This window comes from Macrobrachium nipponense, chromosome 7 (assembly GCF_015104395.2).
Source record: "Macrobrachium nipponense isolate FS-2020 chromosome 7, ASM1510439v2, whole genome shotgun sequence".
Taxonomy (NCBI): domain Eukaryota; kingdom Metazoa; phylum Arthropoda; class Malacostraca; order Decapoda; family Palaemonidae; genus Macrobrachium; species Macrobrachium nipponense.
The window spans coordinates 77,511,533-77,538,716 of NC_061109.1; the positions used below are offsets into that span (position 1 = coordinate 77,511,533).

The 27,184-nt window shown below is 40.2% G+C and overlaps 1 pseudogene; it reads right to left on the reverse strand.

The window, feature by feature from the left end:
* LOC135217215 (serine/arginine repetitive matrix protein 2-like) overlaps positions 1–27,184 on the reverse strand; it is a 199,472-nt pseudogene that overhangs the window by 147,770 nt on the left and 24,518 nt on the right.

The window sequence follows — 27,184 nt, forward strand, 5'->3', positions numbered from 1 at the left end:
GCAGAGCCTTTGTTTTCATATAAAGTAGAGTATGTAATAGGTTTGACACTACATACTTTTTCACAAAGGTGATATGCTTACCCTCCAGTGGTCTGTAAACACCAAATTCAAACTATGAGATCTGGACAAGCACCAAGATAAAAAAAAAAATAAATAAATAAAATAAAATACTATCTGCTATTACTGATACACAAGTCTGACAGTGGAGGGCTATCTAGATTTAATGATTGCTTCGTTGGCAATTCTGGAAATGCCCTTAGCTCATGACAGACAATTGACAATGTCATGTGAGAAGATGAAGCATGTGGAGGTTTGGAGTCTTCTCAAATAAAACTGCCCGAAAAGATCTTTTTTGAATGAAATATGAGGAACATCTACCACCAAGAAAGTAAGTTAGGGGAACCAACCCTTAGGGAGCATGAAAGAGCAATGAAAATAATCTTTGTGATCTGTATAGGTCACAACATGAGTAGTATTTTCTCAAATTGCAAACACATGAAAATCATAAGGGTCTAGGACTGACCATTCTTGAATCTACTGTTCATGCTTGGGGATCGTGGCATGGAGGGCAGTAAATTGGTTAGGTAGAGTAGTTTTGGGCAGTCATGGACAGAAGGGTGTTTGGGTCTTCCCAAAAGTTTTACAACTTCAGTAAGCCTGAGGAAGAGAGGGCTATCTGACTGGAGACATTGCCATTTTCTGCTGAGTTAGTCTTTAAACAAAGGTTTTTCCCGGGACAAAATGAGGTAATGATGTGACATTTCTGGACTCTTTCCAAAAGATATGGAAGTTTCTTTATAGCCTAAACAACTCTCTTGAACTGTCTCTTAGTATGTAAGAATCAAGACTTGCATAAGACCATTCTTGGCTGGCAAGAGCTATAGGGAGTTTACCTTCCAACTCCCTGACATCAAATGTTCCTCAACATAGGGATCCAATCTGCCTCTGAGACATTTGAGGACAGAGTTAAAGGTTCTTGAGGACGACAGGCCACCCCCTTTACAGATCTCAAAAGTGATAGAAAACTGGCTACCCATTTCTCTGTTGGAAAACCCCCAGGAGAGAGCTGATCGTCATCCCAGATAAGCAACTGACTGGGGTCAGAAAAGCATAGTTTAGTCAACATAGAAGAAAGGTCTTCAAAAAAAACCCTTTAGTGAGAATAAACCAAACTCTCAAGGTCTTCAAAAAACCCTTTAGTGAAAATAAATCAAACAAGAGAGAACTACTCTATCAAGCAGATGACTTCATGCTGCTAAAACTTTGACTCTCAGAATACTATTTGAATTCAACTGAAGGTGTACAGTTGGCCCACTACCTATTGGCATATTTTCTTAATTCACTGTTCTTTATGGAAACATTGCCATATGCAAGTGCCAGATTATTAGCCTATCAATAAATAATACACTTTCCAGATTTCTGGACTCCTGTATTCGTGCATTTCTCTATGGAACGTAGATACTCATTATTCGTGGAAAATTCACCTATTCCCGGTATTTGTCTATGAGAAATATCCACAATTTTATTTTTTTATCAATTTCATCATAAAATGTACTTTTTGTGATAAATCTATTAAAAGAAACAGGTATAAACATTTTTAGTGGGGGGTTTCTTGAGTTTTAACTAACAAAATAGGTACATAGTTTTAAGTCTTTTTATAGGGTTTCAAGTACTTGCAGAATCTAGCTATTCATGGGCGTGTCTGGTACACATCCCCCATGAATATGGGGAGGACACTGTACTTCCTTCAAAGATGTTATACTTGAAATAAATTAAATTAGAACAGTAGATTTATTCAAAGTATCAAAGATCATTATTTTGCAAAGTAAGGAAAATATATACCCATGAGTCCACGAATTCTAACTTTACATATTCTCAACTCAAGCTTTGTGTAGCAAAAGCATTTTGAAGTTGCTTTGCTGCACTTGAGTCTTGAACCAACATATTGTATGTACTGGGGTTTCATCAATTCATCTCCTACAGCCAATAAATAACATATTAAGCCATCAATATTCTTTAACCCTTTAACGCTGATTGAACGTATTAAAAGTACGAAAATTGTCTGTCAGGTGTCGATTGGACATATTAAAAGTCGGCGAAAATTGTCTGTCAGGTGCCGATTGGACGTATGGTACGTCGACGAAAATTGTCTGTCGGGCGCCGATTGGACGTATGGTACGTCGAAGAAAAAGTTTTTTTAAAAATTCGCAGAAAAATAGTTATAGGCCTACTAGGCGAAAACTTGAATCATGCACCTTGGGGGATGCTGGGAGCTCACAGATCAAGCTGTTGTTTTGTTTACAATCGTTACCCAGGCGCGCAAGCATGAATTTCTTTCTTCTCGCACTAAAAAGTATCAGCAACACATCTCAGAAATTATTTTATCACTTAACAATTTTTGCACCATTTTATATTAACCATTACATAAAGTTTTATATATGAAAATGAGCGCAATTTTATGTAGAATACAACAAAAAACAACTCATGGTTGTAGCTTTTATCAGTTTTGAAATATTTTCATATAAATAACAATCAGTGCCAAATATCAACCTTCGGTCAACTCTGACTCTACCGAAATGGTTGAAAAACCCAATTGTAAGCTAAAACTCTTATATTCTAGTAATATTTAATCATTTACCTTCATTTTGCAACAAATTGGAAGTTTCTAGCACAATATTTTGATTTATGGTGAATTTATGGAAAAAAAAACTTTTTCCTTACATCCGTACAGTAACTCTTCCGAAAAAATCATAAATTTTTTCTGGGCTCAGCTCGTGTCGCTGCGCGAAATATCCTTTAATCTATTATTTCTAGGGTAAATGTACTAACACATACCAGAGAATAAATAAATAAAGAAAAAAGGTCAGTATAACTGACTCGCTCACCCTCCAAGAGGGTGTCGGTATGAACACTATGGCGAGTGAGACCACTACCACGAGCCGAATGCCAATAGAATTCTCCCACTACAAAATCCCTCCAAGAGGAGAGCCGACCCACAGAGTGGGCAGCAACTACTACTACTACTCCATCCCATGCTGCCGACTGCTGCGCCTCTGGTGGCCATCCTTTTCAGTTAGCGCACACGATTCACACGTGCCCCTTTTTCACTCGGTGTTTTTTTGTGCCCTTTTCGTTGGATTTATTTACAATGGAGCGTGCAGCCATCGCAGCAGCTAAGTTAAGTACTCAGTGTTTACTGCTATTTGGTTTTTTCCGGCCCTGAGCCCGTATTGCCGTTTTTTAGGTATAAATACGAACTCTATGGTCCCGGAAGCATGGCAGCAATGGTTTCTTGCCTCGTGGTGGGTTCGTTCTTGGTCACCCATACCCAGAACATCCCCTTACTTAAGTACGCTCTATTTCTATTATTCGCTTTGTTTAGGGTACGGTCTACACGGTTTTGTCATGCATGCATGTCTTTTACCTTATGTAGGCTCCTTCCATCCAGACCCTAGCCACGGCTCTTAGTATCGGCCTCGGCTAGCTTTGAGTGATAGACTTGCCTTCGAGTTAGTCGTACACTCCTGGATTTTTTCTCCTACTATGTTGTTTTCTTTCTTTCATTTTTATTCATTTGATTTATTTATATCATAATTGTTTTGGTTAGTTAGGCGTCTGGCTTGCTTAGTCTAGGTTATGGCCCATAGGGCCTATATGCTACCGCTCTTCAGTTCGGTTGCTTCCCGATAGCATCTCTCTGATCAGTTGGTTATGTTTCTAGGCTTAGTTGTCTTTTGTTGGTTCTTACCGCTCCGTGGTCACTACGTGATCACGAGGCAGCCAGACGCCTGTCCAGTCACCTTCCCCCCCTCCCGCTCTTCTATAGTCGGGGGGGGGGGGGGGGGGGGGGGGGGGGGGGGGGTGGTCGGTCTGCCCATGCTCGCTCCGCATACCCGAGCCTGCCTCCCTTTCTCCCCCCAGGCGGAGGGAGTAGAGGGACGGGACGGACCCAGACTGGACTCGACCTCTCCGGCTTCTCGGTCCGGCCGGATGGTAAGGTGAGGGGGGATGGCCTTTCCCCCCTCCGTTGCTACCCCGTCGCTCCGTTACTAGCCCGAGTCTGTATGTCCTCTCGCTCTTTCCCACCTTACTAGGGCTCCTTTACACCGGAGACCTGGCATTCAGCGGAAAGATGCTAGTCCACCCAGCAGGGTGGAACCGGAGCATACAGTTGGTCCCTTCTAACCCACCTCCGTCGCTGAGTTACACACTCCGCCACGCACGGGACTTAGTCCGGTACGTCGAGTTTTTTTTTAGGTTTAGTTTTCAAGATCTTTTATGTTAAACTTGTAAGTTTATCTTAAGTACCTTAAACCACCCCCCCCCCCTTCCCTTACCTGTCTCACCGGATTTCTCCGGGGTTATAGCCTATTCAGGCGATAAGGGAGGGGTTATGCCCAAATTTTTTCCGAGCTCCGGCATGCAACGGAGTTCTTTTGTCCTTAGCTGTAAGTGATAGTCTTTAAGATACTCATGTGTCTTTTCACTTACAGACCACCAACTGTGAGCATCCGGGATGCGCCGCCACACTTCAGGACCATGTGGACACGAAGTTTGCCGGTCCCATACTCCATGCGCGACTCCGCACGGGGACATCCAGGTCTGGTACCACGAGACGTGTACCATCTGTTACGATCTGGTGAGCCAGCTCTTAGACGGGGTAAGTATTCCAACTCCGGTAACTGGTCCTCAATTGTGATAGTGCTTAAGTCTTTACATTAATCACCCTAACTTAAGATAAATTTCAGGGGGTCTTATAGCCCCTATAAACTTTAAGTTAAGCTTTAAATTGGTTTTAGTTTTAAGTTATTCTTAAAATCTAATCAATACCCTCTCCAGGCTCCGGAGGGCTGTGAGGGATACCGCACTGGCAACCCTGCGGGCCTGGGTCGGCGGTTTTGGGTAAAAACGCCGCCAAGGGTATGCCCTACATCCCTTGAGAGAGGTTGGCGGTACTAATCTTCCCCGGAGGCAAGGCTACAGGCTACGTTCGACCAGCAGAGGCGGCCCCGACTATCGCTTTCATCCAGCAACAGCTGGCTGCCTCGTTGACGGACCAAGGCCAGGACATCTCCTCGGAAGTCGCGACGCTTGATATCATGTAGAACCTATGGTAGGTGTAGACGAAGACCTGTTGGTCGAGGTAAGTACGTTGGACACCCAAGGGATGCCCTTGGGTGCAACTGGTTCTTCTACCCCACCCCTGCAACCTCTCCATCCTTCCAAGGCTTTACAGGTAATGAACTGTATACTTCTCCTGACGCTTCAGTTAGACCCAAGGTCAAGGGTCAAACAGTGAAAACCTTGACGAAGTCGTCGTCGTCGTCTAAGAAGACGGCTTCGGCGTCATCTTCTTCTCTAAGTCTCCGGCTAAAAACCCCGGAGCAGAGAGATCTAAAGCTTCTGGGTCCGGAATCTAGCCTCGAGGAGTAGATCCTCCAAGGGCCGGGAGAGATCTCACACTCCAGCGGAGTCGTCAGTTCGCTACCCTTGGTTCCGATTCAGAGCCACCCTTCCACCTCCGCAGCAGCTCCGGCTTTGGACTCCAACGCTGGTCTGTTACAAACAAGTGGGCGATCTGGTTGGGTCTCTGAAAAATAGCATGAACAAATGTTCTCTCGGTTGTCTGATAGGATTACCTCTCAGGACACCATTATAGCCGGACTGAGCCAAGCTCCTCTAGCCTCTCCTCCACCTTTCAACATAGGTGGAACCCAGCTACCCCCGTATGACTCTCTACCTCCGTTCTCAATGAACAACCCTTGGAGGGTAGCGTCATACGCCCCCTTCCAGGACGGGCTTATCTCTATCCCGGAATGTGGAACTCGGAGGGTTGAGGACTTCGAGTTCTACCCGGAAGACCTTCAGCCTCCGTTCATCGGCTACGCCAGGCTCACCGCCGCAGCCATGACTCGGGATGATAAAGTACCAAAGGAGACAGTCCTCTATTCACGTGACCAGGCTCAGAGAGAATGGCTCAGGTGTCTAGAGGACATGGATTGTTCCAACACGAAAATCCAACCTTTTAAAAGTCCGTTTACGATCTTTACGATGGAAGAGGGTACTCCGCTCCCTTTCTTGACAAAGATCGCGACAACTACTATTCCAGCAGCCCAGAAGGGGGATTCCATGCCTCAACTGAAGGAGGCAGATCCTACATCTCCTTTACTTCCTTCAGCCGGTGAATTGTGGGAAGATTTACCTAACACCTTTCTCAGCTGGCAAACTCAAACCAGACTGTGCTATGGAGCAGTTTGGTGAGAAGCTACCTAGGCTTCCGGATAGCCCTTATTCAGCAGAATTCGATGCCCAGTCACGGTTAGCCAGGTCTATTAATTCCATGGCTATGACCGAGGTGGCTACCATTACCTATGGGTCGGAGCCACTCTTCAAGCTTCTTACCAAATCTTTGACTCAAACGGTGCAGTCGGATATGTTTGAGTTCGCACTGCCGGACGAATTGTAGGAAACATGTCCTACAAGAAGCGACAATTCGACACGAGCCGAATAAGTTGCTTACGTCAAGCATCTGGGGAGCAGACCTCTTCCAGAAGCGATGGTGAAGGAGGTTCAGTCAGAGGCTACGAGACTGAACCAGAGCCTTAAAGACCGTTGGGGTCTTACGGCCAGGAGACGACAGGATCAAGCCGGTAAGGGTAAGGCTCAAAGGAAACCTAGACGTTTCCAGCCCTACCAGAAGAAGCAGCCACGCTTTTCTCAGCAAGTTCCGGCTGTTCCCTTAGTGCAAACAGCCCAACCTTCCACCTCAAAGGCTCAGTCGCAGCCTATTTATGTTATCTCCCTCAGCCTCAGCCCTCCACTCTTACGCCCTCTCTCCAGCCTACAATCAGGTCTTCGAGGGTCAAGCTTCACAGAAGTATGACCGCTCGGGTAAGGAGGCAGAGGTAAGCGATCCTTTCGTGGGAGAGGATCGGGAGGTCCCTTTAACCCTCTTACGCCGATTGGACGTATTAAACGTCGAGTCAAAATGTCTCCCGTATGCCGATTGGACGATCATACGTCGGCTCAAAAAAGTTTTTTAAAAATTCGCGGAAAAAGACTTATAGCCTACCAGCCGAAACCTTTTGTATCACGCGCCTTGGGGGATGCCTGGAGGTTCACGGATCAAGGCATTGTTTTGTTTACAATCGCTACGCAGGCGCGCAAGCGCGAATTTCTTTCTTATCGCACTAAAAAGTATCAGTGACACATCTCGGAAATTATTTCGTCACTTTGACATAATTTATTGCACCATTTTAAATTATCCTTTACATGAAGTATTATATATGAAAATGTGCGCAATTTCATGCACAATACAACTAAAACATACTCATGATTGTAGCTTTTTATCAGTTTTGAAATATTTTTCATATAAAATAACGATAAGTGCAAAAATTTCAACCTTCGGTCAACTTTGACTCTACAGAAAAGGTCGAGAAACGCAATTGTAAGCTAAAACTCTTACATTATAGTAATATTCAATCATTTGCCTTCATTTTGCAACAAATTGGACGTGTCTAGCACAATATTCGATTTATGGTGAATTTATGAAAAAAACTTTTTCCTTACGTTCGTGCGATAAACTCTTCCGATAAATTTTTTCGTGCGATTGTCCTAATGTTTGCACCCTTTTAAATTTGCCGTTACATAAAGTTTTATATATGGAAATGTGCGCAATTTCCTGCACAATACAACAAAAAACAACCCATGGTTGTAGCTTTTATCAGTTTTGAAATATTTTCATATAAATAACGTTAAGTGCAAAAAATTTCAACTTTCGGTCAACTTTGACTCTACCGAAATGGTCGAAAACGCAATTGTAAGCTAAAACTCTTATATTCTAGTAATATTCAATCATTTACCTTCATTTTGCAACGACTTGGAAGTCTCTAGCACAATATTTCGATTTATGGTGAATTTATGAAAAAAAAAAAACATTACGTTCGCGCGGTAACTTTCCGAAAAAAATCGAGAATTAATTTTTTTGTGCGATTGTCGAAATGTTTGCACCATTTAAAATTAGCGGTTACATAAAGTTTTATATATGAAAATGTGCGTAATTTCATGTAGAATACAACTAAAAATGATTGAAGGTTGTAGCTTTTCTCTTTTTTCGAAATATTTGCATATAAATCACGATTAAATAGAAAAAAAAACCACGTTCGGGTCAAATTTGACTCTACCGAAATAGTTGAAAAACGCAATTGTAAGCTAAAACTCTTACGGCCTAGTAATATTCTGTCCATTTTTCTCATTTTGAAACAAATTTGAAGTCTCTAAAACAATATTGTGAGTATGGTGAATTTTTGAAAAATATATTTACCTTCACTCCGCGCGCCGATTCGCGGGCCCGCAAGTCCTCCGAAATACGTACATGGCATTATCCTAATATTTTGCTCCTTTTCATATAGCCTTTTTATAGAGTTTCATATATCAAAATGTGCGCAAGTTCATGAAGAATACAATAAAAAATATAATTGAAGGTTGTAGCTTTTTCCATCTTCGAAATATGTCCATATATATATATTAAAATTTCGACATTCGGTCAAATTTAACTCGTCCGAAATGGTCGAAATCTGCAATTCTAATCTAAAACTCTTACAGTATCGTAATATTCAATCATTTGTCTTAATTTGAAACAAATTGGAAGTCTCTAGAACATTATTTAGAATTACGGTGAATTTTTGAAATAACATTTTTTTACGTCCGCTCGTTACGAATTCGTACATCATTTTGTGATAATATTTTTCCCGGTGTTGCGTTTTATTGTTTTACAATGTATTATATATCAAAATGATCGCAATTTAGTGTACAATACAACGCAAAAAAAAGTAACTGGTTAGCTTTGACCGTTTTCTGCACAGCGTGATTTGAATACAATTATGTATGAATTTTTTTTTTTTTTTTTCGCTACCATATATCGCATTATTTACATATGATAATGATATTATTTTTCATTTTTGCTGATGGTTGCATTCTAAACTTCAGGCAATGACAAAAAAAAAGGAGCCAAAATGAACTCTTAATCTTCAAAAGTACGAAGCGCTGTAATTTTTTGAAAAAATTATTTTTTCCACTTCTGCGCTCACTCCAAACCAGGCCCGGCATACGGGAGAGGTTTTTGATTTTTAGGGCTCCGGCGTAAGAGGGTTAATAGGGGAAAACATTTCAGGGGAGGCCGGGGAGGCTACCAGAACCAATGAGGAACTTCAGGTAGGAGGAGGCTGTTTCACTTTCGCCACCGGTGGAACTTCAGCAAGTGGGCTCAGAGCATTGTGGGTCAAAAAGGCCTGGGTTGGAGCTGCCGGTTAGAGAACCCACCCCCATCCAGACCCTTTCGCCAACTTCCTTCCAAGGAAACTTGACGGAGTATGCGGAGGATCTCCTTCTGAAAGGAGCTATAGCGAGAGTCAAAAGGTTAAAATTTCAAGGACGCTTGTTCAGCGTGCCAAAGAAAGGCTCACAAAAAAGAAGGGTAATCTTAGACTTGTCCCGCTTAAACTTAGCCATTCGCTGCGACAAGTTCAAGATGCTCACGATCTCGCAGGTGCGGACCTTACTTCCCCGTGGGGCCGTCACCACCTCTATCGATATTACCGACGCTTACTATCATATCCCTATTGCAAGACACTTCCGTCCGTATCTGGGCTTCAAGATAGGAGACCAGACATTCTCCTTCAAGGTAGTTCCTTTCGGGCTCAACGTAGCACCCAGGGTGTTTACGAAGCTGGCGGAAGTAGTAGTTCAACAACTAAGATCGCAAGGGGTTATGGTAGTAGCGTATCTCGACGATTGGTTGAATCTGGGGCTTCAAAACAGTCGAGGAATGCAACAGAGCAACACTGAAAGTGATTCAGTTCCTGGAATATCTAGGCTTCAAGATAAACAGGACCAAGTCAAGACTCACTCCAGAGTCAAACTTTCAGTGGCTAGGCATTCAATGGAATCTATCCTCCCATACTCTGTCGATTCCATCAACCAAAAGGAAGGAAATAGCGAAGTCAGTCAAGCAATTTCTGAGTCACAAACTGGCGTCAAGGAGAACAAATCAGGAAAAGGATCCTGGGTTCACTCCAGTTGTGCAATCAGTGAGAACATCCTAATGAAAGCCAAACTGAAAGACCTAACCAGAACTCTGGCGCTCACGAGCAAATGTCAGGTCCAGGGACAAATTATCCTCAGTCCCTCTGATTCTAAAGAATCGACTCCGGGCCGTGGGCGAAAGTCAAGAACTTGTCGGTGTCAGTGCCCCTTCAGTTTCCTCCACCAGGGATCACCATCCACACAGACGCTTCATTAAGCGGTTGGGGAGGATATTCCCAGTTCAAGAAAGTTCAAGGAACGTGGTCACCTCAGTTCCGTCAGTTCCATATAAACGTACTGGAAGCAATGGCAGTGTTCTTGACTCTAAAAAGGTTACGTCCGCCAAAGTGCTCCCACGTAAAGCTAGTCCTGGACAGCGCAGTGGTAGTATATTGTATAAACAGAGGAGGCTCCAAATCACGTCATCTAAATCATGTCATGGTAGCCATCTCTTCCCTGGCGGACAAGTTCAGTTGGCATCTCTCCTCTCATATAGCTGGAGTGAGGAACGTCATAGCAGATGCTCTATCCCGATCAGTACCTCTAGAGTCGGAAAGGTCACTGGACAACAGTTTCGTTCCAATGGATTCTTCAGAGAGTTCCAGGTCTACAGGTGGATCTCTTCGCATCTCAAGCGAACCACAAACTCCCATGTTATGTGGCCCCCAACCTGGACCCTCTGGCCTATGCCACGGACGCCCTGGCTCTAGACTGGAACAACTGGGAGAAAATTTATGTCTTTCCTCCAGTGAATCTTCTCATGAAGGTGTTAAACAAACTCAGGACATTCAAGGGTCAAGTGGCTCTAGTAGCCCCAGACTGGCCGAAAGAAGCATTTGGTACCCTCTAATTCTGGAACGGGGTCTTCGCCCTCTTCGGATCCCCAATCCCAGGCTCTCCCAGTCAGTACAAACGAAGACTGTGTTCGCTTCCTCAGGGATTCTCAAAACCCTAACTTTATGGATTTCATGAAGTTTGCAGCAAAGAGGGATGCGAATATTGACCCGCAAAATATCCTCTTTGTGGAATCCGATAAAAGGGATTCAACTCTGAGACAGTATGATGCTGCTGTCAAAAAGTTAGCAACCTTCCTGAGAGAATCGGATATTAGGATCATGACAATCAATTCAGCTATATCCTTTTTCAGATCCTTATTTGAAAAAGGCTTAGCAGCTAGCACGATTACGACAAACAAGTCAGCCTTGAAAAAGATTTTTCAATTTGGTTTCAACATAGACTTGACAGATTCCTACTTCTCGTCTATTCCCAAGGCAGTGTGCTAGACTTAGACCTTCTGTAAGGCCTACGTCAGTATCATGGTTCTTAAACGATGTTCTAAAGCTGGCTTCAGAAACAATGAATGACACATGCTCGTTTATAATGCTCTTAAGAAAAACTCTATTTTTTATTAAGCTTGGCCTCAGGAGCTAGGATTTCAGAACTGTCGGCTTTATCCAGAGATCCGGATCATATCCAGTTCCTTCCCACAGGGGAAGTGCTACTTTCTCCGGAACGTAGCTTTATAGCTAAGAATGAAGATCCTTTGATGAGGTGGGAACCATGGAAGGTTCTACCCCTTCCACAAGATGTATCTCTTTGCCCAGTTTCAACCTTACGAGCCTTTCTGTCTAGGACCTCCTCATCCTCATCGGGTCCTCTCTTTAAGAGAGAAAAAGGTGGTACTTTTATCATTAAAAAGGCATCAGGCAACAAATCCTGTACTTCATTAAACAAGCCAATCCTGACTCTTTCCCAAAAGCACATGATGTCAGGGCAGTAGCCACCTCAATTAACTATTTCCAACATATGAACTTCGATGAGTTGAAAAAGTATACTGGATGGAAATCGCCGACAGTGTTCAAACGTCATTACTTAAAGTCCTTGGAAGCTCTGATATTTTCAGCAGTAGCAGCGGGTAACATAGTTTCCCCTGACTCCACCTAATTTTAGTAGAAGAACCAGTCCTCCTTTCTACCTGCCTCACCCAACAGTTCGTCTATTCCTGCCTTGTTCATCTACGTCACCTTGTTGTCTTAGCTGCTTTGATGATGATGTAGTGGGTGTCCCTTATTTTTTTGCTAGGGGCACTCACAATTGATTATGGATTTTGATCTCTTGGATGTCATCCCCTTATTTTTATGCTAGGGGATACATCTTATTTGTAATGGTTTACGGGTTTTGGGTATATTAAGTTATATACATTCCTTTATATATTTTATTATGAGTTTGTTTTGTTCAACTTATTATGCTAATTGCTCTGGATTTCTGATACATAGCTTTACACAGATACCATTTTTGTACATATATGCCTTATTACCCCTGTATATATGTAAATTACCTTAAGTTAAGAAATATTATTAGAATTAAGTGTAATTTAAGCAATATTTCTATTTTTGTATCATTGTGTATATGTATCCTTATTAGCAATTATATTATTTTAATTTTATTTTACCTTTTATTTGAGACCTTCTTTTATTTGTTAATTTATTTACAATCTTGTGCTATTCTCTGGTATCGATTTCGCGCAGCGACACGAGCTGAGCCCAGAAAAGGGATTTTTGACGTAGGAAAATCTATTTCTGGGACGATTGGCTCGTGTCGCCAGCGAAATCCCGCCCTACCCATCCCATCGCCCAAGATTGTCTGCTAACTTCAGGATGGCCACCAGAGGCGCAGCAGTCGGCAGCATGGGATGGAGTAGTAGTAGTAGTTGCTGCCCACTCTGTGGGTCGGCTCTCCTCTTGGAGGGATTTTGTAGTGGGAGAATTCTATTGGCATTTGGCTCGTGGTAGTGGTCTCACTCGCCATAGTGTTCATACCGACACCCTCTTGGAGGGTGAGCGAGTCAGTTATACTGACCTTTTTTCTTTATTTATTTATTCTCTGGTATGTGTTAGTACATTTACCCTAGAAATAATAGATTAAAGGATATTTCGCTGGCGACACGAGCCAATCGCCCAGAAATAGATTTTTCCTACGTCAAAATCCCTTTTTTGTCCGATTGTCGTAATGTTTGTACCATTTTAAATTAGCCATTACATAAAGTTTTATATATGGAAATGTGCGCAATTTCATGTAGAATATAACGGAAAACAACCCATGGTTGTAACTTTTATCAGTTTTGAAATATTTTTATATAAATAACGATAAGTGCCAAAATATCAACCTTCGGTCAACTTTGACTCGACCAAAATGGTAAAAAAATGCAATTGTAAGCTAAAACTCTTACATGCTAGTAATATTCAATCATTTACCTTTATTTTGCAACAAATTGGAAGTCTCTAGTACAATATTTCGATTTATGGTGAATTTTTTGGACAAAAAAAAAAAAGTCCTTACGTCCGCGCGGTAACTCTTCCGAAAAAAATCATAAATTTTTTCATCCGATTGTCGTAATGTTTGCACCATTTTCAATTAGCCGTTACATAAAGTTTTATATATGAAAATGTGCACAATTTCATGTAGAATACAACAATAAACAACCCATGGTTGTAACTTTTATCAGTTTTGAAATATTTTCAAATAAATAACAATAAATGCCAAATTTCAACCTTCCGTCAACTCTGACTCAACCGATATGGTAAAAAAACGCAATTGTAAGCTAAAACTATTACATTCTAGTAATATTAAATCATTTACCTTTGTTTTGCAACAAATTGGAAGTCTCTAACACAATATTTCGATTTATGATGAATTTACGAAATAAACTTTTTCCTTACATACGCGCGGTATTTGATCATTTACCTTCATTTTGCAACAAATTGGAAGTTTCTAGCACAATATTTTGATTTATGGTGAATTTATGAAAAAAAAAACTTTTTCCTTACATCCGCACAGTAACTCTTCCGAAAAAATCATAAATTTTTTTTGTCCGATTGTCGTAATGTTTGCACCATTTTAAATTAGCCGTTACATAGTTTTTATATGGAAATGTGCGCAATTTCAAGTAGAATACAACGGAAAACAACCCATGGTTGTAGCTTTTATCAGTTTTGAAATATTTTCATGTAAATAACGATAAATAGAAAAAAATTCTTCCTTCGGTCAACTTTAACTCGACCGGAATGGTCGAACACAATTGTAAGCTACAACACTTACAGTCTAGTAATATTCAATCAATTACCTTCATTTTGCAACAAACGGGAAGTCTCTAGCACAATATTTCGATTTACTATGGTGAATTTCTGAAAACAGCTTTTTTTTTTTTACGTCCGCATGTTACAAATTCATGCATCATTTTGTGATAATATTTTTTCTGTGTTGCCTTGATCGTTTTACAATGTGTTATACCAAAATAATCACAATTTAGTGTACAATACAATGAAAAAAAATTAACTCGTTAGCTTTAACCGTTTTGCTCACAGCGTGATTTGTATACAATTATATATGAAATTTTTTTTGCGCTGTCATATATCCCAATATTTATATATAATATTTTTTTTCATTTCTGATGGTTGCATACTAAACTTCAGGCAATGACAAAAAAAGGATCCGGAAATGAACTCTTAATTTTGAAAACTAAGAGTGCTGTGATAAAAAAAAAAAAAAAAAAAAAAAAAAAAAAAAAAAAAAAAATCCGCTTCAGCGCTCACTCGCGAACGCCGTCGGCATACGGGAGACAATTTTTAAAATACTGCTTCGGCGTTTAAGGGTTAATGATGCAATGTGTAACTTAAAACTAACTTTGTACTTTAATCAATAAAATGAATTTTGCATGACAAATTAGTGGGCCTAAATTTGACTTCTGGTTTTCACACTTGATTAGCCTAGGTCTATTTTCAGCAGTATAATCTCTCGGATACTTAATGTGAATGAATATTTAAATCTTTATTCTTTATCATGTTCTCATTTTTTCTTATCCTTTCCATAATTACTTAACATAATTTACTCAGATCAAGCTATCTCAAGTCAAAAAGCACATGTATAGCCAGAACTACTGCCATAAGCATATTGTAAGTAGCTGAATGGATAGGCAATATGAAAGGTGACTTTTTTCCATGAGTCTATTTCAATTTTTTTTTTAGAATAAAAACCTACTGCTGTAATCAGGGGTTGTTCTTTGACAACTGCAACAATCACACAGGGTGTAACGCGAATGTATGCAAATATTTTGGGGAATGCAAGATAGTAATTTTGAGCAGAAAAAGTTCTATAAATGTATGCATTTAAATTTAAGGCTTTGGTTGTCGGTGAGGGGAATTTTTAAATAACCGTTATCATTAGTGATGCTTTCACGCGATGGAGTTCGTAGTGAGAAGTCAGAGTAGCCAGAGATGTGGGGGAGCAGTGGTGCCGTATAGGAATGATGAAGGGAGTAGGCTGATGTGAATAAAGTTTCTCCCAATAAAATGTATTATTTAAGATTTGAAGGACAAAAATGCATGCATCATTGAATCTGTTTCCCTCCCTATCTGTGGTAATCACTGGACACTGATAAGAAAAAAAGTAAGCCTAATCGAATCTCCCAATCAAATATTTCAAGTGTATTTTTAATCTCTCCCTCTCCATCTAAAGTATTCATCAGACACCAGTCATAGGCATAGACCTAGCCACGATTCCCGCTTCAACAATATCATGACAAGGTGCTAGAATTAATCATTCACAAAAATAATGTTGCTCAGCAACATTTACACCACTGTATTGTCTACTGTCTTATCTTGCTTTGAGGAGCTCCACTTCTGAGCCCATTTTCAAAACTTTGCTGTTCTTTAAACAATTTGGTTCATCTATGTATGATTCTCTTTGGTATATCTCTAACCAGAACTTGCACCCAATTCAATGTAATAATTGCCTCCAGCTCTGCGAGGGATGTTTCTTAGACCAATAAATGACACACTGACATTCGATTCCCACGCACATCACAACAACGAAAACAACATAGGTCACATGGTTCACACTTAGGTTATAATTCTTTTTGTCTTTTTATCCTTGATAGCATTTGGAGATTTTCCAATGTTTTCTGTTAAATTTAATAAAAGGAATCATTCAACTACCTTCAACTTAATACTGCAATAATAATGTAGTTGTGATATGTGATTTTTTATCACCCTGTTTAGCTCTCGTCAATTTTGCTATATAGAAAATGGTTTTACACAATAACAATGTAATGTTCTAAAGATAGCAGTGAGTGTTTGTAAGTCATTACAAAAGATTTCTTCCATCTTCAAAAAGAAAAATAGATTACTAAGGCATGAATCGTGCGCCAGGCAGGTGAATGAAAAATTAAGAAACTCTGCCACAACTAATTTGAGCATGTGTACACTCGGCCATCAAAGTTAGGATACAGTTTTTTCAAATCTTCGGACATATATGTTTCAATAATGCTACACCCTGGCAACTCTTGAAAGGGGGCGCGGAGCTTGAAAATCATAGTTTGTTGATTTCTAGATTTCCATTAACTTTACACCATAAAGATTCTGTGGATGTCCTATAATCATTTATACTTGAATGTAGAAACAGGATATATAAATAAGGTTTCACCTACTGTGAAACCTTATTTCTGAGTAATGTTTGACACTAAACTGATATAAAATTCATACATAATTAAAAACGGATCTTAAACAATGAAAAAGGGATTTAAAATTTGGGCAGTACTTGTGGAAATCGTGAAGAACAATACAGTAAACAATGAAATGTTTTGACGATGGAGAGAGAGCACTCAAGCATAGGCCTATCGATAGAGATAATTGATTCATTATAGTATTTACTTTGAGAGGTTAAGTGATATTATTTTTTTCAAATGTTTCAACAGGGGACGAGAGAGAGAGAGAGGAGAGAGAGAGAGGAGAGGAGAGAGAGAGAGAGAGAGAGAGAGAGAGAGAGAGAGAGAGAGAGAGAGAGATCACAAGCATAGGCCTAACTATAAATACTTAATTATATTTACTTTGAGAGGTTAAGTGATATTATTTTTCAAATGTTTCAACAGTGAGAGAGAGAGAGAGAGAGAGAAGAGAGAGAGAGAGAGAGATGAGAGAGAGAGAGAGAGAGAGAGAGAGGAGAGAGAGAGAGAGAGAGCAAAATCTGCTTACGTAAAGCTTAGGCCTATTTATAACTACTTAATTTCATTATGCATATTTTTTTTGGGAGATTGAGCTGTAATACAGTTGAACCTCAACAAATGAAAGTCCCAACTTACGAAAAATTCAAGTTACGAAAGCAAAGACGAAGATTTTTTGCTGCTGCATACGAAAATAATTCAGGTTACGAAAGGGTGTTACTGTAAAGTCCCGAGATTCGCCCGGACCACCGAGAATAATTTCAAAACTCGCGCACCTCTTTAGACTTGCCACCATCCTCCCACTCTCCCCTTGGTTCCTGATGCTAGTCACCGCCATAAGATCCTGCTCTCCTATTGGTCAGCATCTACCCATCATGCTTTACGTAAAGGCATCGTTCGGCCATTTTGTCGCACCAGCGTTATCGTATGCACGCAAAATTCGTTCGTTCACATATACGATTTAGTTTGTTAACGTAAATTCGTGTTAGTGATTTCGCTTTGTACTTTATCATGTTGTGTGAGGACTTAATTAGTACATAACTTAATTACCGTATATTTCGGAGTATAAGTCGACCCTTTAGCCCCAAAAAAATCATGCCCAAAATTAGGGGGTCGACTTATCTACCGGTAACAAAAAGTGAATCTTTATAATTTTGGCATATCGGTACAGGAATCCAGGCTTTACAGTTGGCTAATAACAATGACAGCCTTGTTGAGGTAACTATGTATGTAAATACCAGTATTAAAAACATTTCACACTGTAATACGACAATAATAATACATTAGAACATCCATTACCTTAAATAAAATGAAACAAATCAAAGTATAACTTGAAGAAACCCCAATCGCACAGCAAGTGTAAACATTGCGTAGCTATTTGTAGTACAGTAATTGAGAAGGATGCGTTCACTCTGACAGTTTTGTATTTACCGGGGTATTGTTCAAAAACATTTTATGGTATGAAATCTTTATCACTTTAAATAAAATAAAAAAAATTGTATTTAATAGTAAATATGTATTTAAAATCCTTCAAAATTACTTGAGTCATCGTCACTTGAATTAAACAATTCATCAGACAAATTATCATTCACGGTTTCATCATAAGGATCCCAGTTTGAATCTGGTGAATCAACTGCATTGTTCGTTTTCCCTCAAATGAGCCTGTTATTCCATAGAAGAACCAATGGTCAAGGAATATTCCAACATAATAATAAAACTACCGGCACGTCGTTTTAACAACCCATCAAAACATTAACTTGAGTGACAGTTTGTACATCATATATACGTAGGCTGTTATGCAGCGTTAGTTAGCGCTTTGTTTGTTTACATACACTCGAGTAAACGTATCTTTCGTTTCGTCATTTCTCATCATATTTGCCGGTATTCATCTTTTATATATTACACAGATTTGTTAATATACCGAGTATATTACCTGTATTTCTTATGGTAAGTAGAGCAACATATGTACCGTAATAACATTCAGGTTATTTTATATGATACGTTTTACCCTGCTGCTTATTTTGAGGGTACGGTTGGCCTCTCATTTTATAGGTCGACTAATATACCCGATATTAGTTAAAATCATAAAAATTTACTCAGAATTGGGGGGTCGACTTATCTTCCGGTCGACTTATACGCCGAAATATACGGTACGTATAGTCATGGGTCCCAAGAAAGTTGCTGAAGTTCATGGAAAGAAGAGGATGGTTTCTATGGAGACAAAGATGGAGATAATCAAGAAGTATGAGGCTGGCATTCCGTTGAGTGTGCTCGCTAAGGAATATGGCCGAAATCTCCGTTGACAATAGGCACCATCCTTTAAGGGCTTGACTACTTTGCCCAACAACAGGAGCCACGTGTATGACGAGATGGAAAGGCTGCTTCTTGTATGGATAATAGACAAAGAAATCACTGGTGATATGATATCCGAGATGGCAATCTCCCACAAGGCAAGCGCTATTTTCGGCGATTTGATTGCGCAGGCCGAAGATGACGGAAGAGAAGGGACAATGATGCTAACCCCAGATTTCAAGGCTTCTCGTGGGTGGTTTGAAAAATTCCGGAAAGGGACTGGCATCCATTCGGTGGTGCGGCATGGGGAGGCTGCCAGCTCAGTCACGAAAGCCGCTGAAGCCTTTATTAAGACGATCGACGAGATGACTCTCAACGAAGGCTACAGTTCTCAGCAAATCTTCAACTGTGACGAGATTGGCCTTTTTTGGAAAAAAAAAAAATGCCTCGTCGGACATACATCACAGAGGAAGAGAAGAAGCTACCCAGGCATAAGCCTATGAAAGACAGGCTTACGCTCGCACTATGTTCCAACGCTAGTGGGGATTGTAAAGTCAAGCCCCTATTTGTCGTTCATTCGGAGCCTCCTCGAGCCTTCAAGGCCCACAAAGTGCTAAAGGAGAAGCTTCAAGTGATGTGGAAGGATAATGCGAAAGCCTGGGTAACAAGACTTTTGTTCACAGAGTGGGTAAATCTGTGTTTCGGCCCGACAGTGAAGAAATTCTTGGAAGAGAAGCGCCTCCCTCTGAAATGTCTGCTGTTGTTGGACAAAGCCCCTGCTCACCCTCCTGGGCTCAAGGAAGATATCCTACGGGAGTATTCTTTCATCAAGGTTCTTTATCTTCCACCCAACACCACCCCTCTCCTCCAGCCCATGGACCAGCAAGTGATATCAAACTTCAAGAAGCTCTATACGAAACATCTTTTCAAGAGGTGTTTCGACATCACCAATACCACAAACCTCACCTTGCGTGAATTTTGGAAGGAGCATTTCGATATCGTGATATGCATCAGACACATCGATCAAGCTTGGCAGGAGGTTTTGAGGCGAACCTTGAATTCTTTGTGGAGGAAACTCTGGCCTGATGCCGTATCCACCCGAGACTTCGAGGGATTCAATGTGGGCGAAGCTGATGCAGATTCGGAAACAGTTGACGATCCTGAAACTGTTTTGCAACTGGATCTTGACGAGATCGTTGCTCTCGGCAAGTCCATGGGGCTGGTCGTCGACGAGGACGACATCAATGATATTCTCGTGGAGCACAAAGAGGAGCTTACGATGGATGACCTGAAGGAGCTAAAGGCCATGCAACATAACTTCGTTCAAGAAGAGTTCTCTAGCAGCGGTGAAGAGGAGGAGGACGACCCTATGACAACGGCAGAAATTAAGGATGCTCTAGCTGCTTTTCATAAAGTGCAATCATTTGTAGAAAAGAGACACCCTGAAAAGGCTTACACAGGTCGTATGCTTGTGCAGTTCGATGACGTTAGCCTGAGTCAATTCAGGAACATTGTGAAAAGCTGGTAGAAGCAATCTTCCTTGGAGTTATTTTTTAGAGGCCTTTAGTAGGAGTAAGCAAACAGGAAGATCCAAGTGATACGAAAATACAAAATTGAAAGTGGTGAAGAAATTGAAATTTTGAATAAAAAAATATATATATACATAAAAAGTAAAAGAAAAAATTTTTTTAAATAAAAAAAGAAAGAAAGAAAAAGATTTAATTTTAAGTTTTTGTAAAGTTAAGTGTTAATGTTTTCTGCCATTTGTTAATGTGTTTCATAAAGTTTAGTGTTAATGTTTTCTGCCATTTTTTAATGTGTTTTGTAAAGTTAAGTAATCATGTTTTCTGCTGTTTGTCGTCCTCCTCTGTCGCCACTTTCGGAGATCGCCTCACTTGAAATTTAAGGTTCCAATTTTACTACATACGTATGTACGTACAGTATTTCTTGTACCATGTACACTAATACACTTTATTTACAGGTACAGGCGGCCCTCGGTTAGCGGCAGGGGTTCTGTTCCTGGCTGCCGACGCTAAGCGATTTTAGAGCCTACAGCCACCACACACCTTCTTTCGAAACTCTAGACCAGTCAAAGGCGCCGTAATGCCACAATGGTGCAATAAGTAAAATTATATTTATGCAGTATAGTACTATAGAATTTACTGTACGGTAGTACTGTACAGTACATTACATATAGCATTATAAATACAGTAAAGTGAAAAAAGCCTAGCTTTAATCCTTTGGGTGTCTAGAGTATGTAAAGATATAATAAAGTTTATACAGTGTACAGGTAACTTTACGATCATTAGTCTTACGATAGTCCGATTTTATGAGAGATCAAATTACAATGGCCTAACTTTGTCCATCTTCTAGTTACATAAGTTCAATACAGCAAAAGAGAATGATGAAAATATTGTTTTAACGTTATACTCATTGCGTGAACGTGTACAGCCATGAACAACCGAACGAGAAACAACTTTTTTTTTTTTTTTCCCTAAGTACAACCGAACTGGATAACATCCATTTGGCTTGTATTTCAATCATTGTACTACAGTACACTATTACTGTAGTTGTTATAAATGGCGTTATGTATAGAATAGAACTGAGATATCTTAATGTAATAACTTTATTCACTATAGATCAAAGATCAATATAGATCAAAGATCAATCGGGAAATGTATTGTTAAATTTAAACCTAGTTATAACTGAAGCTGAGAAAACTGTTCAAGCTGCTAATGACTATTATCTTACATCAGCAACAAGGATAAAAGTGCAGTAAACTTATGCCATCAAACACAACTGTAGGTAAAATTGGGATATCATTTTAATCAAAACTACTGTGCTTGAAAGAACAACATTTTACTGTTGGTTTCACGCCGATATAAGATAAAAAACGTAAAGTTCGTATTACAATGATATATAGGATTACTGCAAACGGAATCACATAATTCTTTATGCAATAAACATGCCGCCAACGTAATCTGTTAACGAAAAAAAAAATTAGTTCACATTCACAACGAGACATATTCAATAAATATTTCCACCTAAAAACACGTTGTATAAGGAAAAATAACCTTGTCTCATATAAGTCAAGTATCTAGATATTCGTTTATGCTAATTAGAAGCAAGAGAATTCGCTCAGAATTGCGTTATGGTGAAACAAACTCAGTCTCGTATTCATCAGCTGATTTCAAACCACAACATTGGCCGCTCCGCGGAATACTGGCTTAAATTTGCCGTATATTTTATAATACCATAATATGAGAATACATAAAATATTCTTGGATACAGTGAATGTATAACTTTTTAAAGGATTTATGGAAAAGATGCATAATTAACCCTCTTACGCTTAAGCCCTAAAAACCAAAACGTCTCCCGTATGCCGAGGCGGGTTTGGAGTGAGTGTGGAAGCGGAAAAAATAATTTTTTCAAAAAATCACAGCGCGATTAATTTTCAAGATTAAGAGTTCATCTTTGGCTCCTTTTTTTTGTCATTGCCTGAAGTTTAGTATGCAACCATCAGAAATTAATATAAATAATGCGATATATGGTAGCGACAAAAAAAAATTCACACACAATTGTATTCAAATGGAGCTGTGCGAAAAACAGTTAAAGCTAACGAGTTACCTTGTTTTTTGTTGTATTGAACACTAAATTGCAATCATTTTGATATATAACACATTGTAAAACAATCAAAGCAACACAGAAAAAATATTATCACAAAATGATGCATGAATTCGTAACGCGCGGACGTAAAAAAGTTTTTTTTTTAATTCACCATAAATCTAAATATTGTTCTAGAGACTTTAAATTTGTTTCAAAATGAAGAGAAATGACTGAATATTATGATACTGTAAGAGGTTTAGCTTAGAATTGCAGTTTTCGGCCATTTCGGACGAGTTAAAGTTGACTAAATGTCGAAATTTTTATATATATTTTTTTTATATGCAAATATTGCAAAAATGAGAAAAGCTACAACCTTCAAATATTTTTGTTTGTATTCCTCATGAATTTGCACACATTTTCATATATGAAACTCTATAAAACACCTAATATGAAAAGAAGCAAATATTAGGAGAATGCGATGTACGCATTTCGGAGATTTGCGGCCGCGAATCGGCATGCGGAGGTAAAGTAATTTTTTTGTTTTTTTTTTTTTTTTTTTTTAATTCACCATAAATCTAAATATTGTGCTAGACACTTCAAATTTGTTTCAAAATGAAGATAAATGACTGTATATTACTAGATTGTAAGAGTTTTAGCTTACAATTGTGTTTTACGACTATTTTGGTACAGTCAAAGTTGACCGAACGTGTTTTTTTTCTATTTATCGTGATTTATATGCAAATATTTCAAAAAGCTACAACCTTCAATCATTTTTCATTGTATTCTACATGAAATTGCGCACATTTTCATATAAAACTTTATGTTAAGGCTAATTTTAAATGGTGCAACCATTTCGACAATCGCACGAAAAAATTTCCGATTTTTTTCAGAAGAGTTACCTCGCGGACGTAAGGAAAATGTTTTTTTTTTTTCATTAATTCACCATAAATCGAAATATTGTGCTAGAGACTTCCAATTTGTTGCAAAATGAAGGTAAATGATTGAAAATTACTAGAAAAATGATATTGTTATTGTACAATAAAGTTTCATACATACTTACCTGGCAGATATATACTTAGCTATAGACTCCGTCGTCCACGACAGAAATTCAAATTTCGCGGCACACACTACAGGTAGGCCAGGTGATCCCGCCGCTGGGTGGCAGGAATAGGAACTATTACCGTTTTAAGTCAGATTTTTCTCTTCCACCTGTCTCCTGAGGGGAGGTTGGGTGGGCCATACGATCGTATATATCTGCCAGGTAAGTATGTATGAAACTTTATGTACAATAAATAAACAATATCATTTTATACATTCAACTTCCCTGTCAGATATATACTTAGCTGATTGGCACTTTGGGCGAAGGCCAGAGAACAGCTAATTACTGACCTAATAGGTAAACAACATATGTTGTAGGTAATACAAGTTAATTAATAATACCCTAGTTCCTACCTGTTTAGGCGGAAGATTTCTTAGCTTGTGCTGAGAAGTCTGCTTCGCCTCAAAAGCTTCAGCGAGGGTGTGCCCTATGGCTGAGAACTCTTGAAAAGGACTGTCAATGGGGTCTTATCCACTTACTCAACAGAACCTAATGGCAATTGTCACTGGAGTCTTATTCACTTACATGACAATATACCTATGCCTCCTGGCATATAAAGGAGTAAAATACTGATCCCGATCACCCGATCCTAACCGTGGATTAGTAAATATGATTGAAAGGCGTTATCCCCAAACACCTTTCAAACAACCTAAAACTCAACACCAATAATTTTAAAATCACAATATATAAAATATAAGGACAAAAATTAATATTAAGGATCAGTCTTCTCTCCTTTACCCCAGCACTGTATCTGCTGATACATAAGGTCCTAGAGAGAAACATTTCTCATATGTCACTCTCACAATCTTTCAAGTAATGTGAGGCGAACACTGAGTTACATCTCCAATACGTGGCCGCTAAGATGTTCTTCATTGACATGTTCTTGTTGAACGACAATGAGTAGCGACTGCACCCGTACTTCGTGTGCTTTTACCCTTAAGGTCTTATATGCCTCACTTATCACAGCTCATGTGGGCTTCCGTTATGATGTTTCTAACAAAAAATGCTAAGGCATTCTTTGACATAGCTCTTCTAGGGTCTTTAACTGCACACCATAAACTCTGATTGCAACCCTGCAACTGCTTCTTCTTCTGCAGGTAAAATTTCAAAGTTCTCACAGGACATAAAGTTCTTTCCATTCATTCCCAACTAATTGAGAAAGGCCTTTTACTTCAAAAGTCCTAGGCCAAGGTCTAGAGGGGTTTCATTTTTTGCTAGAAATAAAGGTTTAAAGGACAATACAGCCGAATCCTTCTTAAAACCCACTCTAGAGTCAAGCGCTTGCAGCTCACTCACTCTTTTCGCAGTGGCGAGAGCTATTAAGAAAATGCATTTTCTAGTCAAGTCCCGGAAAGTAGCTTTATCGGGAGGTTCAAATCTCTCCGACATAAGGTATTTGAGAACCACATCCAGATTCCAACTAGGGGTGAGAGAAGTTCTCAATTTTTTAGTTTCAAATGATCTAATCAAATCATGCAGATCTTTGTTATTCTCTATGTTCAGGCCCCTATTCCTGAACACCGCTGATAACATGCTCTTATAACCTTTAATGGTTGACACTGCCAGATGAGATTCTTCTCGTAAAAACAAAAGAAAATCAGCAATTTCGGTCACAGAGGTATCGGAGGAGGACAGCTTCTTCGCCTTACACCATCTACGGAAAACTTCCCACTTCGATTGATATATCCGCATGGTTGAGGACCTTCTTGTGGCATCTATGGATAGGGCTCTGGGATCGTCCCCCGGCGAGCAAAAGTTCTCCATCCTCCTGGATAGGAATGTTGCAAACAGGTCCACTTGCGGCTTCCCCCAAAGAGACCATAGTTGCTGGCAGACTTGTGAATGAAGGGTCCACTCTGTTGGAAGGACCTGGTTTTTCCTGCTCAGTCTGTCTGCTCTTATATTCTTTCCTCCTTGAACGAACCTCGTCAGGAGTCGAATCCCTCTTTCTTCTGTCCATGTCAACAGATCCCTTGCTAGTTGGTAAAGGGAGAAAGAGTGTGTCCCCCCTTGTTTTCTTATATAAGCCAGAGCCGTGGTGTTGTCCGAGTTGACTTGGACCACCATGCCTCTGACTTCGTTCTCGAAAACCTGCAGTGCTAAGTGCACTGCTAAGAGTTCCTTTGCATTTATGTGCCAGGCCTTCTGTTCTTCTGTCCAACTGCCTGACACTTCCTTCGTCCCTAGTGTTGCTCCCCACCCCGTGTCCGAAGCGTCTGAGAATAACACTAGGCGAGGGTTCTGAAGGGCCAAGGACACTCCTTCGTTTCTTGTCAGTGGTCCTAACCACCATCGTAAGTGGTTTTTGATACTCTCTCCTATAGGAAAGGTATCCAAAAGATCTCCTTTTCTTCTGTTCCAACTCCTTCTGAGATGGAACTGCAAGGGTCTCAGATTTCAGTCTCCCTAGAGAGATGAACTGCTCCAGCGAGGAAAGAGTGCCCAGAAGACTGAGCCATTCCCTCGCTGAGCTTCGCTCTTTCTCTAGGAAGACCAAGATTTTCTCCAACCCTTTCGAGATTCTTTCCTGGGATGGATACGCTCGAAAACCCCGAGAATCCATCCGAATCCCCAGATAGACGATAGTCTGACTGGGGATTGTGTGAGACTTCTCGAGGTTTACGAGCAATCCGAGAGATCTGCGTTTCTTCTTTGGGGAACTCTAATGGAAGATCTTCCTCTTTTCTCTCTCCTCTCTTCCTTGGGGCTCTGCTAAAAAGCTCTACCTCGAAAGGGCTGTTGGGCAGGTGTTGACTCCCTCTTCGAAACAGAAGCAGCTGGCCTAGGCTTCTTAGCAGAATGTACCAGCAAATCCTGTGTTGCCTTCTCAGTAAGCGTATGGGAAATGTCCTTTACCAACTGAGAAGGAAACAGCTGTTTAGACAGAGGGGCGTATAAAAGAGAAGCCCTCTGTACTGGAGAGACTGCTTTGGTAAGAAAAGAACCAAAGACAGCCCTCTTCTTTAATACTCCTGTCCCGAACAAGGATGCCACTTCAGCCGATCCGTCCTGCAATGCCTTGTCCATGCATGCCAAAACACTATGCAAGACTTCTGGTTCCAAAAACTGAGGGTCTTGAGTCTTGTTGGCCAAAGCCCCCCAAGGGACCAATCTAGGAAGTTAAAAACTTCCAAGACATGGAATATTCCCTTGAGGAGATGGTCCATTTCAGACATTGTCCAGCTTGTTTTGGCTGCTGGAAGTGCATGCCTCCTTGCCGAATCCACCAAGGTCGAGAAGTCCGCTTCAGCAGATGAGGGAAGAGAAAGTCCCATAGATTCCCCTGTGCTATACCAAATCCCTCTCTTCCCTGATAGCCTGGAAGGGGGACAGGTAAACACAGTCTTCCCCGCCTCCTCCTTGGTTTTAAGCCAATTCCCGACCGACTGCAAAGCCCTCTTCATTGAAATGGTCGGTTGCATCTTCAAGAAAGAGGAGGAACTTCGCAGCCTTCGTACTCGAAAATAAAGACCGAGGAGAAGGAGGGGCAGCAGGACTCAGAGACTCTCCAAATTCTTTTAACAAGAGGGCTGCTAGTATCTTATAATCAGAAAGACCTGCCCCTTCCCCCTTGTTTTCTTCAGAGTCCGAAACATCCTCTAATTCTG